Source organism: Macaca thibetana, chromosome 5, assembly GCF_024542745.1.
Source record: "Macaca thibetana thibetana isolate TM-01 chromosome 5, ASM2454274v1, whole genome shotgun sequence".
In the NCBI taxonomy this organism is placed as follows: domain Eukaryota; kingdom Metazoa; phylum Chordata; class Mammalia; order Primates; family Cercopithecidae; genus Macaca; species Macaca thibetana.
Genome location: NC_065582.1, coordinates 100,703,753 through 100,717,939, shown reverse-complemented (window position 1 = coordinate 100,717,939; position 14,187 = coordinate 100,703,753). Strand labels below are relative to the sequence as shown.

The window sequence follows — 14,187 nt, the reverse complement described above, 5'->3', positions numbered from 1 at the left end:
GCTCAGTGCTTTACCCTACTGCCTTAGTGTGTTAGTCCATTCTCACACGGCCGATAAAGACATACCCGAGACTGGGTAATTTGTCAAGAAAAAGAGGTTTAATGAACTCACAGTTCCACATGGCTGGGGAATACACATACCTTTCACAATCATGGTGAAAGGCAAAAGGCACATCTTACATGGTGACAGGGAAGAGAGAAAATGAGAGCCAAGTGAAACGGGTTTCATCCCTTTGTGTGTGTGTGAGCAACAAGGCTGTTTATTTCACCTGGGTGCAGGCGGGCGGAGTCTGAAAAGAGAGTCAGTGAAGGGAGATAGGGGTGGGGCTGTTTTGTAGGATTTGGGTAGGCAATGGAAAATTAGTCAAAGGGGGTTGTTCTCTGGCAGGCAGGGGCAGGGGGTCACAAGGTGCTCAGTGGGGGAGCTTCTGAGCCAGGAGAAGGCATTTCACGAGGTAATGTCATCAGTTAAGGCAGGAACAGGCCATTTTCACTTCTTTTGTGATCCTTCAGTTACTTCAGGCCATCTGGATGTATACGTGCAGGTCACAGGGGATATGATCGCTTAGCTTGGGCTCAGAGGCCTGACATTCCTGTCTTCTTATATTAATAAGAAAAATAACATAAAATAGTGTTGAAGTTCCCCTTATAAAACCATTGTGAGACTTATTCACTACCAGGAGAACAGTATGGGGGAACTGGCCCCATGACTCAATTATCTCCCACAGGGTCCCTCCCACCACACATGGGATTATGGGAGCTACAATTCAAGATGAGATTTGGGTGGGACACAGCCAAACCATTTTGCTTAGTTTAAGTCTTATTATTTCCCTCTGGGACTATTGAAACAGTCAATTCAAACAGGTGTCTGCCTCCAGCTTCACCTTCTTCCTACCTATGCTACAGCATCTATGCTACAGCAAGAGACATTTCTAAAATGCAATTCTGATTGCACTTCCCAGCTTGAAGCTGCGTTGATGGCTTTTCATCACTGTCAGGGTCAAGTGCAATCTGTCAGAATGATGTGGAAAGTCCTACATAACCAGGCTAGCTGACAGCCCAGGACAACTAATCCTTCACATTTACACACATAAGAACATGTTTGACCATGATTAAACCTGGGGCAACACCTACATCCAAGAAGAACATTTGATATCTGTGTGAATCTTGTTGTTGGTGGTTCTTTTTTTTTTTTTTTTTCCTGAGATTGAGTCTCGCTCTGTTGCCCAGGCTGGAGTGCAGTGGTGCGGTCTTGGCTCACTGCAAGCTCCGCCTCCTGGATTCACCCCATTCTCCTGCCTCAGCCTCCCGAGTAGCTGGGACTACAGGCACCCACCACCACGCCTGGCTAATTTTTTTGTATTTTTAGTAGAGACAGGGTTTCACCGTGTTAGCCAGCATGGTCTCGATCTCCTGACCTCGTGATCCGCCCATCTCGGCCTCCCAAAGTGCTGGGATTACAGGCGTGAACCACCACACCCAGCCTGTTGTTGGTGTTTCTATTGTAAAGTATAATTATTGAGCAAGACTTAGTGATAATCATAGCAAACTCACAGAGATACTCTGTGTCCTGCACTGCTAACTCATTTAGTCCTCACAACTACCCTATGAGGTAGGTAGTATTAGTATTCCCATTTTATAGATTAGGCAACTGAGGCATAAGAATCCTTTCCCAGGATCTCATAGCTTGCACATGTGATAGCATTAATATTGAAACTCAGGAATTCTGGCATGATAATCTATTACTAGGCACACTAACATGCTCCTTTCAGCGGCATATATACTAAAATTGGAATGATACAAAGAACATTAGTTTGGCCCCTGTGCAAGGATAACAGGCAAATTTATGAAGCATCTTATATTTCAAAAGACAAGCCATGGCTCAAGCCTGTAATCCCAGCACTTTGGGAGACTGAGGCGGGAGAATCAAGAATTTGAGCCCAGGAGTTTGAGACCATCTTGGGCAACATAGCAAGACCCAGCCTCCACAAAAAAATTTAAAAATTCGCGCATGCCTGTGGTCCCAGTTACTCAGGAGGTTGATGTGGAAGCCTTGAGGTAGAGGCTATAGTGAGCCATGTTCATGCGACTGTACTCCAGCCTGGGCAACAGAGCAATACCCTGTCTAAAAAAAAATTTTAAAATAAAAATAAATATCACTCCTGTAATCCCAGCACTTTAGGAGGCCGAGGTGGGTGGATCACCTGAGGTCAGTCATTCGAGACCAGCTTGGCCAACATGGTGAAACCCTATCTCTACTAAAAATACAAAAACAAGCTAGGCCTGGTGGCCCGCGCCTGTAATTCCAGCCACTTGGGAGGCTAAGGCAGGAGAAGTGCCTGAACCCAGAAGACAGAAGCTGCAGTGAGCTGAGATCATGCCATTGTACTCCAGCTGGCCAACAAGAGCGAAACTCTGTCTCAAAAAAAATTAGATAAATAAATAATATACGTATACAAAAGTACACTAAGCCCCCCTCACTAAACCGTAAATGTACTTTTTTAAAATATTAACTGAAGCTGTGACTTTTGTTTGAAGGTGTGATCTCTGAGTGGTGGCACTAAAATCACCTGGGAGCTTATTAGAATGTCAATTCCCATGCCTGGGGCCTGCCCTAGGAAGCAGAATCTCTGGAGTTGGAGCCTAAGGATTTGAGTTTTAGCAAGCTCCCCAGGTGACATCTAAGCCTGAGAAAGTTTGAGAAGCATTAGTCTCAAACATTTTTTTTTCCTGGGGAGTAAAGACCTTAATGGAGACAAAGCTTAAGACAAACACATGAGTAATTTTGACCAAAAAAGTAGAAATAGGATTATTTTTAATGCAAAGATTTCAAATTATGACGTAAAAGGTAACAAACCCTTGTACAGAACAAGAGGTCATCAGAGGTCTTGAGAAGATGCCGAGGCCAGAAAAGCACAGGATGCACCTGAACTCAGAGCAAACCAGCGTTGAGTTTGAATCCCAGCACACCCACAGACCAGCTGTGTGCCTTTGGCAAATTGCTTCACTGGGACCTTCGTTTCTCCATTCAGAGGTTGAAATAACAATCTCCTTGACCCATATACTCCAGGAAAGTTGTGAAAAGTCAAGGGGGATAATGTATGAGACAGTGCTTTGTACAGTTGGATAATGTGGTAATCAGGTTTCATTTTCTGCTGTAACACTTCACAAAACGATATATGCACTTGCCCTTCTCCTGTTCAGGAAGCAGATGGGATTTTGAGTCTTGTAGTTCCCTAGGGGAACTCTTATTTTCTATAGTATCAGCTGCAGGAGTAGACAGCTGGACTGAGGGATTACTCCAGGCTTGAAAAGAGAGGGAAATGGCCTCATCCGAGAAAACGGGTCCAGAGAGTTGGCAGATGATGGTGGAAACCAGACTCTATGTCTCTAAAGTCATCTGCAGCCTTACAATTTCTACCCCAAAAAGGTCTAGTTCAGACCTGGGATAGCTTAGGCTGATACTCAGCCCCACACATGCTTACTGCCTACCCACCGTCTGCTGTTGGATGGGCTGATTACAGCTAGCTTGTATTCTGATCAGTCAGTGCTTATGCTACAAGGGTTACGGTTTTTCATAACACCTCTGATTATAGACCATAACAGAAGGGAATGTTATTTGAAACTTAGTTCAAACAGAAGAGATTCCTGTCTGTCTGGCAGTGGTTCTGAGAGGTGAAACCAGCTGGACTTCCTAGGTCCAGTGGGGACTTGGAGAACTTTTCTGTCTGGCTAGAGGATTGTAAAGGCATCAGTCAGCACACTGTGTCTAGCTAAAGGATTGTAAATGCACCAATCAGCATTCTGTAAAAATGGACCAATCAGCACTCTGTAAAATGGACCAATCAGCAAGACATGGGTGGGGCCAAATAAGGGAATAAATGCTGGCCACCAGCACCAGCAACGGCAACAGTTTGGTCTCCTTCCACACTGTGGAGGCTTTGTTCTTTCACTCTTCATAATAAATCTTGCTGCTGCTCGCTCTTTGGGTCCACACTACCTTTATGAGCCATAACATTCGCGGTGAAGGTCCATGCTTTCATTCTTGAAGTCAGCAAGACCAAGAACCCACCGGAAGAAACCAGCTCCGGACACAGTTCCATGGATTAATACCAGGCCTCAGCAGGCCTGCACACCCCTCTGACTGTCGCTTGTATAGCCCTTCCTTGATTTATGACAAACGGCTTCAGCATGTTCACTAGAACAACAAAATTGGCTGGACATGGTGACTCACACCTGTAATCCCAGCACTTCAGGAGGCCGGGATAGGAGGATTGCATGAGCCCAGGAATTTGAGACCAGCCTGGGCAACATAGTGAGACCCCGTTTCTATACAAAAATAGAACAACAAAATTTACAACTTATCTACTCTGTCTCCATCACACTTTTCCAACTAAAAAAGACACAAGCTACTACTCTAGGAGAACTCCCATGAATGTGTAGGAAAGATGTTATTTCCAGGCTAGGTTTTCTTTTATTCATTTTGTGAAGCTGTGTCTCCTGTCACCTCCTGGCCACCTTTCTCCTTTTCTCTCCACTTTTTTTCATTGCTTTTTTCTCCCCTCAACTGGGTACACAATAGATATATTTCCTCTCCATTCTCTTTTTTCCTCTTGGCTTGTTTCTTTTGGGTTAAAGGCAACTTTCAGATAACTGTATATTGTTTAGGGCAGGAAACATACTGAATTTAAAGAACACTACTAGGCCTGTTACAGGAGGATAAAATACATTCCTATTCCCTGTGCAAACTGATTTTCAACAATGTAATAGATTCATATGCCTTATAATCTTCAATTCCGAATGGTAGGAGAAATAAATCAGCTATTTTTTCTAGCATGCATCATTATTATTATTATTATTATTTGAGACGGAGTTTCACTCTTGTCACCCAGGCTGGAGTACAATGGTGCGATCTTGGCTCACTGCAAACTCTGCCTCCTGGGTTCAAGTGATTCTCCTGCCTCAGCCTTCCAAGTAGCTGGGATTACAGATGTGTGCCACCACTCCTAGCTAATTGTTGTATTTTTAGTAGAGCCAAAGTTTCACCATGTTGGCCAGGCTTGTCTCGAGCTCCTGATCTCAGATGATCCACCTGCCTCGGTCTCCCAAAATGCTGGGATTACAGGCATGATTATACCGCACCTGGCCATATATATATATATTTTGAGATGGAGTCTCACACTGTCACCACACCCGGCCATATTTTTAATTGAAGCTGAAATGATCAGAGTGACCACAAGCCACACCAGATGAGGCATGATATAGTCAGTTAACACTAAAATTACAAAAATTAAAAAAGGATTTCTGGCTCTGCTCCAAGTGGCCTATATAATCTAAGGAGAAGCCCAACATCCTCTCTCACTTAGGGTAATCTGGCTTACCACACCTAGGAGCTGCTTAACAGAAACCCCAAAGCACAGAGATAGCCATCAAAGTAGGTACAACCAGGAAAGGGATGTTGTCTGATTGTCTTCTCAGGTGCTCAACATAAATCATGTGCTCAGCCAAATACCCTTATCCTGCCTATAATGACCAGCCCCTTCCAAAAAAGCAAGAAACCTACAGAGTTTCAGCGCTTTTTACTCAAAGTGTGGTCCATAGAGGTCAGCTGAGATGTGCAGAATCAGAGGCCCACCCCAGGCCCCCTGAGTTCTACAGAGCCTGCGTTTCAGCAAGATCAACAGGTGATACATATGCACGTTCATGTATGAGAAGTACTGATTTAAGTGACACATTTGTTAAAGCACATATCAAAAAAGAATCAAGATTTCCTAAGAAGTATGAAGATTGGAAAAAACAAAAACAACTCACCTCAATTATGATGTGTGAAACGTTGGAAGCAAAGCAGCAGATCTCAGTGCAGAGACAGTGGTAATACGGAGAAGATTTCTACACTTGCAAGTTTTCCTAGAGAGACTTCAACCAAGACCCACGCCTACTAAACAGACGAGTATTAGTCCAGGAACTTTCCTTCCTGCCTGCTCTTGGGGCAGGAGAAAGAATGAGAGAGGAAACTTGGCAGCCCCCAAAGTAGATCCTGCAGCTACCAGGGAGCATTGAGGTTTTCCCAGTAAACTGCCTCGAGGAAATGTCCAGAGTGAAATTAACAGCTCTTCTATCTCCTTGGGTTCCTTTTTTCTCTACTACTGACTGACTATTAACCACATTTCTTTCTTGATCACTGGGATTCAAACAAAAGACCTAATGGTTCCAGTCAGCGTGGGATTCTCTTCTGGCATTCCTAGCAAGGGGATAGAAAAGGGAAAGTTCATGTCAGAGAGATATTTTTATATCTTTCTCTTTGTGCCGCGGAATTCTGATGACAGCATCTCCAACACAAACAGCAACTTTATTTTCGAAACGGAAGGATCAAAACCAATTCTAGCGAATGGCTTTGCTCTGTGCGTAAACTTCCTGTGCTTGGTTAACCCTAAGGTAACTGAGGGTCTCCTCTCACAGGCCCTGCCTTCTAGCACACACACACAAAAAAACCAAGCAGGACTAGGACATAGATTTGAAAAGGAAGTGAATTAAACCAAAACAAAGACAGAGTTAGATTTCAGTGCAAAGGCCCACCAGAGATCTAAAGAGGACCGAGCAGCTGTATACTTGGAGCATGCTATACTTTTCAAGTTATTCTTTCCTAAACCAAAAGTAAAATAGGAAGTCAAGACTGTACTAAATAGGCATTTCTCTCTCTCTCTCTCTCTCTCTCTCTCTCTCTCTGTCTGTCTCTGTGTGTATGTGTGTGTGTGTGTGTGTGTGTATTTTAAATAGAGACAGGGTCTTGTTATATTGGCCAGGGTGGTCTCGAACTCCTGGCCTCCAGCAGTCCTCCCACCTCAGCTTCCCAAAGTGCTAGGATCACAAGCATGAGCCACCAAACTTGGCTTTTTTTTTTTTTTTTTTTTTTTTTTTTTTCTGAGATAGGATCTCACTTTGTCACCCAGGCTGGAGTTAAATAGGCATTTCATATTCTGAAAACATGATAGATGTCAAAAGAAAAAATATGACATTTACTAAGTGCTTCTAATGCCACTGTTTACTGGCCTTGAAAAACTTCTTAATCCAAGCCTCCCCCAAATATAAAATAGTGATAACAATAGCACCTTCCTTACAGAGTTGTCATGATACATTTCATGAGATTCACAGAATCCCGATTACTGAATTTGCCTTGCTGTTAAGTTTTGTTTATATTTAAGTCACTATCCTGATTATTCATTGTGTTGTGCAGTACCTAGGACAAAATTAGGCATTTTGTAAATATTGATTGAAATGAAATGAACGTTTAAAAAATCTTGAAGTTGTTAAGAAGTTCCATGTATCTACTTTTATAAATTTATTTTAATATGGTAAAATATGTATAACATAACATTAGGCATTTGAAACATTTTAAGAGTTCAAGTCAGTAGCATTAATTACATTCACCATGTTGTGTCACCGTCACTATTTCCAAGACTTTTTTCTCACCCCAAACAGATACTCTGTAACCATTAAGCAATAACTCTGTCAGGGATTTTTTTTTGCTTTTCTTTTTAATTTTAAATTTTTATTTCTTGTAGGTACATAGTAGGTATATATATTTATGGGGTACATGAGGTATTTTCATACAGGTATACAATGTGTAATAATCTCATCAGGGTAGATGGGGTATCCACCACCTCAAGCATTTATCCTTTGTATTATAAACAATCCAATTATACTTTTTTCGTTTATTTATTTATTTATTTTGAGATGAGGTCTCACTCCAATGCCTGGGCTGGAGTGCAGCAGTATGATCTCAGCTCACTGCAACCTTCACCTCCAGGGTTCAAGCAATCCTCCTGCCTCAGCCTCCCAAGTAGCTGAGATTACAGGTGTGTGCCACCATGTGTGACTAATGCGTTTTTGTTATTTTTAATTGGAAAATAAAATTACTTTTTACTACAGTCACATTGTTGAGCTAGCAAATACTAGGTGTTAGTTGTTTTGTCTAATTATTTTTTGTACCCATGAACCCTCCCACTTCCCCCCACCTCCCCAATACCTTTCCCAGCCTCTGGTAACCATTCTTCCACTCTCTATCTCTGTGAGTTCAATTGTTTTAATTTTTAGCTCCCACAAATAAGTAAAAACATGTTACGTTTGTGTCTCTGTGCTTGGCTTGTTTCACTTAACATAATTACCTTCAGTTCCATCTATATTGTTGCAAACGATAGGATCTCATTCTTTTTTTTCTTTTGTGAGAGAGAGTCTCGCTCTGTCACCCAGGCTGGAGTGCAGTGGCAGGAGCTCAGCTCACTGCAAGCTCCGCCTCCTGGGTTCACACCATTCTCCTGCCTCAGCCTCCCAAGTAGCTGGGACTACAGGTGCCCGCCACGTTGCCCGGCTAGCTTTTTGTATTTTTTAGTATAGCATTCCACTGTGCATATGTACCACATTTTCTTTATCCATTTGTCTGTTGATGGATACTTGGGTTGCTTCCAAATCTTGGCTATTGTGAATACAGCTGCAACAAACGTAACAATGCAGATATCTCTTCAATATACGGATTTCTTTTCTTTTAGATTTTTACTTTGGAGTGGGATTGCTGGATCATATGGTATCTCTATTTTTAGTTTTTTGAGGAACCTCCAACCTGTTCTCCATAATGGATGTACTAATTTATGTTCCCACCAACAGTGTATGAGGGCTTTCTTTTCTCCACATCCTCACCAGCATTTGTTATTGCCTGTCTTTTAGATAAAAGCCAGTTTAACTGGGGTGAGATGATATCTCATTGTAGTTTTGATTTGCATTTATCTGATGATCAGTGATGTTGAGCACCTTTTCATATACCTGTTTGCCATTTGTATGTCTTCTTTTGAGAAATGTCTATTCAGATCTTTTGCCCATTTTATAATTGGGCTATTAGATTTTTTTCCTATGGAGTTGTTTGAGCTCCTGGTTATTCTGGTTATTCCATGTCAGATGGATAGTTTACAAATATTTTCTCCCATCCTGTTGGTCATCTCTTCGCTTTGTGGATTGTTTCCTTTGCTGTACAGAAGCTTTTAAATTTGATGTGAGCCCATTTGTCCATTTTTGCTTTGGTTGCCTGTGCTTCTGGGGTATTATTCAAGAAATCTTTACCCAGTCCAATGTCCTGGAGAGTTTCCTCAAAGTTTTCTTTTAATAGATTCATAGTTTGAGGTCTTAGACTTAAGTCTTTAATCCATTTTGATTTGATTTTTGTATATGGTAAGAGACGGGGTCTAGTTTCATTCTTCTGCATACAGATATCCAGTTTTCCCAGCACCATTTACTGAAGAGACTGTCCTTTACCCTCTGTATCTTCTTGGCACCTTTGTCAAAAATGAGTGCCCCATAGATGTATGGATTTGTTTCTGGGTTCTCTACTCTGTTCCACTGGTCTATGTGTCTGTTTTACTGTTTTTATGATAGTACCATGATGTTTTGGTTACTATCATTCTGTAGTATAATTTGAAGTCAGTGTGATTCCTCCAGTTTTGTTCTTTTTGCTTAGGATAGCTTTGGCTATTTTGGATCTTTTGTGGGTCTATATAAATAAATCTATATAATCTTTTTTGTGGGTCTATATAAATGAATATGTATAATCTATATAAGATTCATTTTTTCCTATTTCTATGAAGAATGTCTTGGTATTTTGATAGGGATTGCATTGAATCTGTAGATTGCTTTGGGTAGTATGGACATTTTAACAATACTGATTCTTTGAATCCATTAACATGGAATATCTTTCCCTTTTTGTATCCTTTTCAATTTCTTGCATCAGTCTGTATGGTTTTCATTTCTTTGGTTAATTCCTAGGTATTTTATTGTATCTGCAGCTATTGTGAATGAGAATACTTTTAAAATTTCATTTTTAGATTTTTTGCTGTTGGCATATAATGCTAATGATTATTGTACGTTAATTTTGTATCCTGCAACATTACTGAATTTGTTTATCAGTTCTAAGAGTTTTTTGCTGGACTTTTCAGCTTTTCCAAATGTAAGATCATATCATCTGCAAACAAGGATACTTTAACTCCTTCCTTTCCAATTCAGATGCCCTTTCTTTCTTTCTCTCATCTGATTGTTCCAGCTAGGACTTCCAGTACTTTGTTGAATAGCAGTGGTGAAATTGGACATTCTTGTCATGTTTCAGATCTTAGAGGAAAAGCTTTCAGTATTTTTCCCATTCAGTATGATTCTAGCTCTGGGTCTGTCATATATGGCTTTTATTAGTTGAGATATGTTTCTTCTGTACCCATTTTTTGGGGGAGTTTATCATGAAGGAATGTTAAATTTTATCAAATGCTCTTTCAGCATCAATTGAAATGATCATATGGTTTTTGCCCTTCATTCTGATGATATGAGTTATCACATTAATTGATTTGCATATGTTGAACCATTCTTGCATCCTTGGGATAAATCTCACTTGGTCATGATGAATGATATTTTAAATTTGTTTTTGTATTCAATTTGTTAGTATTTTGGTGAGGATTTTTGCATCAATATTCATCACTGATAATAGCCTGTCCCTTTCAATGATGAAAGTGGGGTGTTGAAGTCTCCAGCTGTTACTGTATTGGATTCTATCTCTTTAGTTCTAATAATATTTGCTTTATATATCTGGGTGCTCTAATGTTGGTGCATATATATTTCAATTGTTATATACTCTTGCTGATTTGACCCCTTTATCATTATATAATGACCTTCTTTGTCTCTTCTTAGAGTTTTTGTCTTGAAATCTATTTTGTCTACTCTTTTTTGGTTTCCATTGGCATGGAATATCTTTTTCCATCTCTTTCTTTTCAGTCTATGTGTGTCTTTATAAGTGAAGTGTGTTTCTTGTAAAGCAACAGATCATGAAATCTTGTGTTTTCATCCATTCTGCCACTCTATGTCTTTTTATTAGAGGGTTTAGTTCATTTATATTCAGTGTTATTATTGATGAGTAAGGACTAACTCCCACCATTTTGTCATTTGTTTTCTGGTTGCTTTCCTCCTTTCCTTCCTTCCTGTCTTCCTTTCATCCAAGATAATTTTCTCTGGTGGTATGATTTAATTTGTTGCTTTTTATTTTTTATGTGTCTGCTGTATGTTTTTTGATTTGAGGTTACTGTGAAGCTTGCAGATACTATCTTACAACCCACGATTTTGAGCTGATAACGACACTGCTTGTTTAAACAAACAAGTAAAGAGAATAATAAAGATTAATAGTCTACTCCTTAATTTCATCTGCCAACTGTTAAACTTTTTATTGTTTCTGTTTATATCTCACTGTACTGTCTATGTCTTGAAAGCTTGTTACAGTTTTTTTTTATTGGTTCATCTTTTTAGTATTTCTACTTATGATTGGAGTAGTTAAGTCTACACTTACAGTGTTATAATATTCTGTGTTTTTCTGTGGAGTTACTATAATATTACCAGTAAGTTTTGTACCTTCAGATGATTTCTTCTTGCTCATTACTGTTCTTTTTTTTCTGATTGAAGTACTCTGTTTAGCATTTCTTGTAGTACAGGTCTGATGTTGATGAAATCCCTCAGCTTTTGTTTGTCTGGAAAAGTATTTCTCTTTCATAGTTGAAGGACATTTTTGCCAGATATACTATTCTAGGGTAAGAGTTTTTTTACATAAGCACTTCAAATATGTCATGCCACTCTCTCTTGGCCTGTACAGTTTCCACTGAAAAGTCTGCTGCCAGACTTATTGGCACTGTATTGTATTTACTTGTTTCTTTTCTCTTGCGGCTTTTTGAATCTTTCCTTTATTTTTGATCTTTGGGAGTTTGATTATTAAACGCTTTGAGATGTTCTTCTTTGGGTTAAATCTGATTGGTGTTATATAATCTTATATTTGGTTATCGATAACTTTCTGTGGGTTTTGGAAGTTCTGTGTTATTCCTTTGGATAAACTTTCTATCCCTATCTCTTTCTCTAGCTCCTTTTTAAGGCCAATAACTCTTAGATTTGCCCATTTGAGGCTAATTTCTAGATCTTCTAGGCATGCTTTTTTTTAAATTCTTTTTTCTCCTCTGACTGTATATTTTCAAGTAGCCTGTCTTCAAGCTCACTAATGCTTTCTTCTGTTTTGATTTACTCTGGTGGTGAAAGACTGATGCATTCTTCACTATGTCAATTCCATTTTTCAACTGCAGAATTTCTGTTAGATTCTGTGTATTTCAACCTGTTTGTTAAACTTATCTGACAGAATTCTAAATTCCTTTTCTGTGTTATCTTGAATTACTTTGCATTCCCCCAAACAACTATTTTGAATTATCTATCTGAAAGGTCATATATCCCTGCTTCTCCAGGATTGTTTCCTGTTCCCTTATTTAGTTCATTTGGTGAGGTCATGCTTTCCTGGAAGGTCTTGATGCTTGTGGATGTTCGTTGGTATTTGGGCATTGAGGAGACAGATATCTATGGTAGTCTCCTCACTCTTTCCAGGCATTTAAAAGGACTTGGGTGTTGAGATCTAAGACATATCTACATTAGGGGGCACCCCAAGCCCAGTAACAGTATGGTTCTTCCAGACTCATAGAGGTACTGCCTTGGTAATCTTGGATAATATTTGGAATAATTCTCTGGATTAGCAGGCAGATTCTTGTTTCTTCCCTTACTTTTTTCCAAGCAAATGGAGTCTGTCTTTCTGTGATGAGCTGTCTGGAGCTGGGGGTGGGGTGACACAAGCCCCGCTGTGGCAACCACCACTGGGAATGTGTTGTGACAGACCTGAAGCTGGAACAGCACCGAGTCTCACCCAAGGCCTGGTGTAACCAGTACCTGGCTACTGCCTATGTTTGCTCAAGGCCCTAGGACTCTGCAATCAGCTGCTGGTAAAGCCAGCCAGATTTGTGTCCTTCTTTTCAGGACAGCAAGTTCCCCTAGACCCCATTCTTTTCCAGAGATGCCATCCGTGAACCAGGGACTAGAGTCAAAAATCTTAGTAATCTACCTGGTGCTCTATTCTACCACAGCTGAGCTAGCACACAAATTATGTGACACAATTATTTCTATTCTTTCCTCACCTTTCCACAGGCAGAGGAATCTTACCCATGGCCATCACCTCCACAGGCCCGAGGGGAGTGCTGCCGGGCTACCACCGATGTTCACTAAGGCCCAAGGGCTCCTCAGTCAGCCTATGCTGAATGCTGCCAGGTCTGGGACTCACTCTTCGGGGAAATGGTCTACCTTCTGGCCCAGGGAAGGTCGAGAAATTCCATCCAAGAGCCAAGACCTCTAATTAGGGGCCCCAAGAGCCCACTTGTTACCCTACCCTGCTGTTGTTGAGCTGGTACCTAAGGTGCAAGATCAAGTCCTCTTTACTTTTCCCTCAGCTTTTTTCAAGCAAAAGGAGTCTCTTACCATAGCCACCATAGCTGGGACTGTGCTGGGTCATGTCTAAAGCCAGCATATGTCTGAGTCTTACCCAAGGCCCATGGCAAGTATTGCCTGGGTGCTGCTGCTGATTATTCAGGGCCCAAGGTCTCTTTAATCAGCAGGTGATGGGTCCTCCCAGGATGAGTCCTTCCTTTCAAGGCAGTGGATCCCTTCTGGCCCAAGGTATGTCTAGAAATATTGTCTAGGAACTAGGACCTGGAACAGGGGCCTAATGACCCTGACTGGTGCCCTGTCCTACTGTGGCTGAGTTGGTATCCAAGTTGCAAGACAAATTCCTCTTTACTCTTTCCTCTCCTCTCCTCAAGCAGAAGTAAGGCTTCTTTGCAGCTGAGGGCTGTGCTGCCTGGTGTTGTGGGACGGGTAGTGCAAGCACTCCTGTAGTTGCCCTGGCTGGAGTCTCATTAGGTCACATGTCCCCCATGTCCACTGGCTACATGCCCAGCTCAGCACTAAGACTTGCCTAGGAGTTGCAGTCCTTATGGCCTAAACTGCCTTTCAAGTTTATTTAGGGCCCCAGAGCATTTTAGGCCATAATGATGAGACTTGCTGGAATTCAAGTTCTGACTGTTGGGATGGGCCATTCCCCTCTGGCTAGGGCTAGTCTTAGTGCTCCCTCCATGGGCAGGCATCCTTTGAGTTCAGCCCAGTTTTGCTTTCTGTTGTGACAGGGTAGCTTTGAGTTCAATGCATCTCCCAATTGCTGCACTGTCCCTCTCCCAAGCGCACAGATTCTCTCTCTGCACCTGCGGCCATTGCCAGAGGATAGGGATGGGGTGTCAATTCAAGACGGTCTTTCTTA

At 41.1% G+C, this 14,187-nt stretch overlaps 1 protein-coding gene and 1 non-coding gene across 3 annotated transcripts in view; one reads left to right on the top strand and one right to left on the bottom strand.

The window, feature by feature from the left end:
- Positions 1-6,343, bottom strand: part of ABCG2 (ATP binding cassette subfamily G member 2 (Junior blood group)) — a 140,334-nt gene extending 133,991 nt beyond the window's left edge. For both annotated transcript variants that reach the window (XM_050790462.1, XM_050790459.1), the window contains exon 1: positions 5,811-6,343. The gene's annotated coding sequence lies outside the window, so the exon portion shown is untranslated. The remainder of the gene's footprint in view (positions 1-5,810) is intronic.
- On the top strand, positions 1,759-1,865 carry LOC126955800 (U6 spliceosomal RNA). The gene has a single exon (XR_007726095.1). It is a non-coding gene; the product is annotated as a U6 spliceosomal RNA (small nuclear RNA).
- Positions 6,344-14,187: the final 7,844 nt, after the last annotated feature.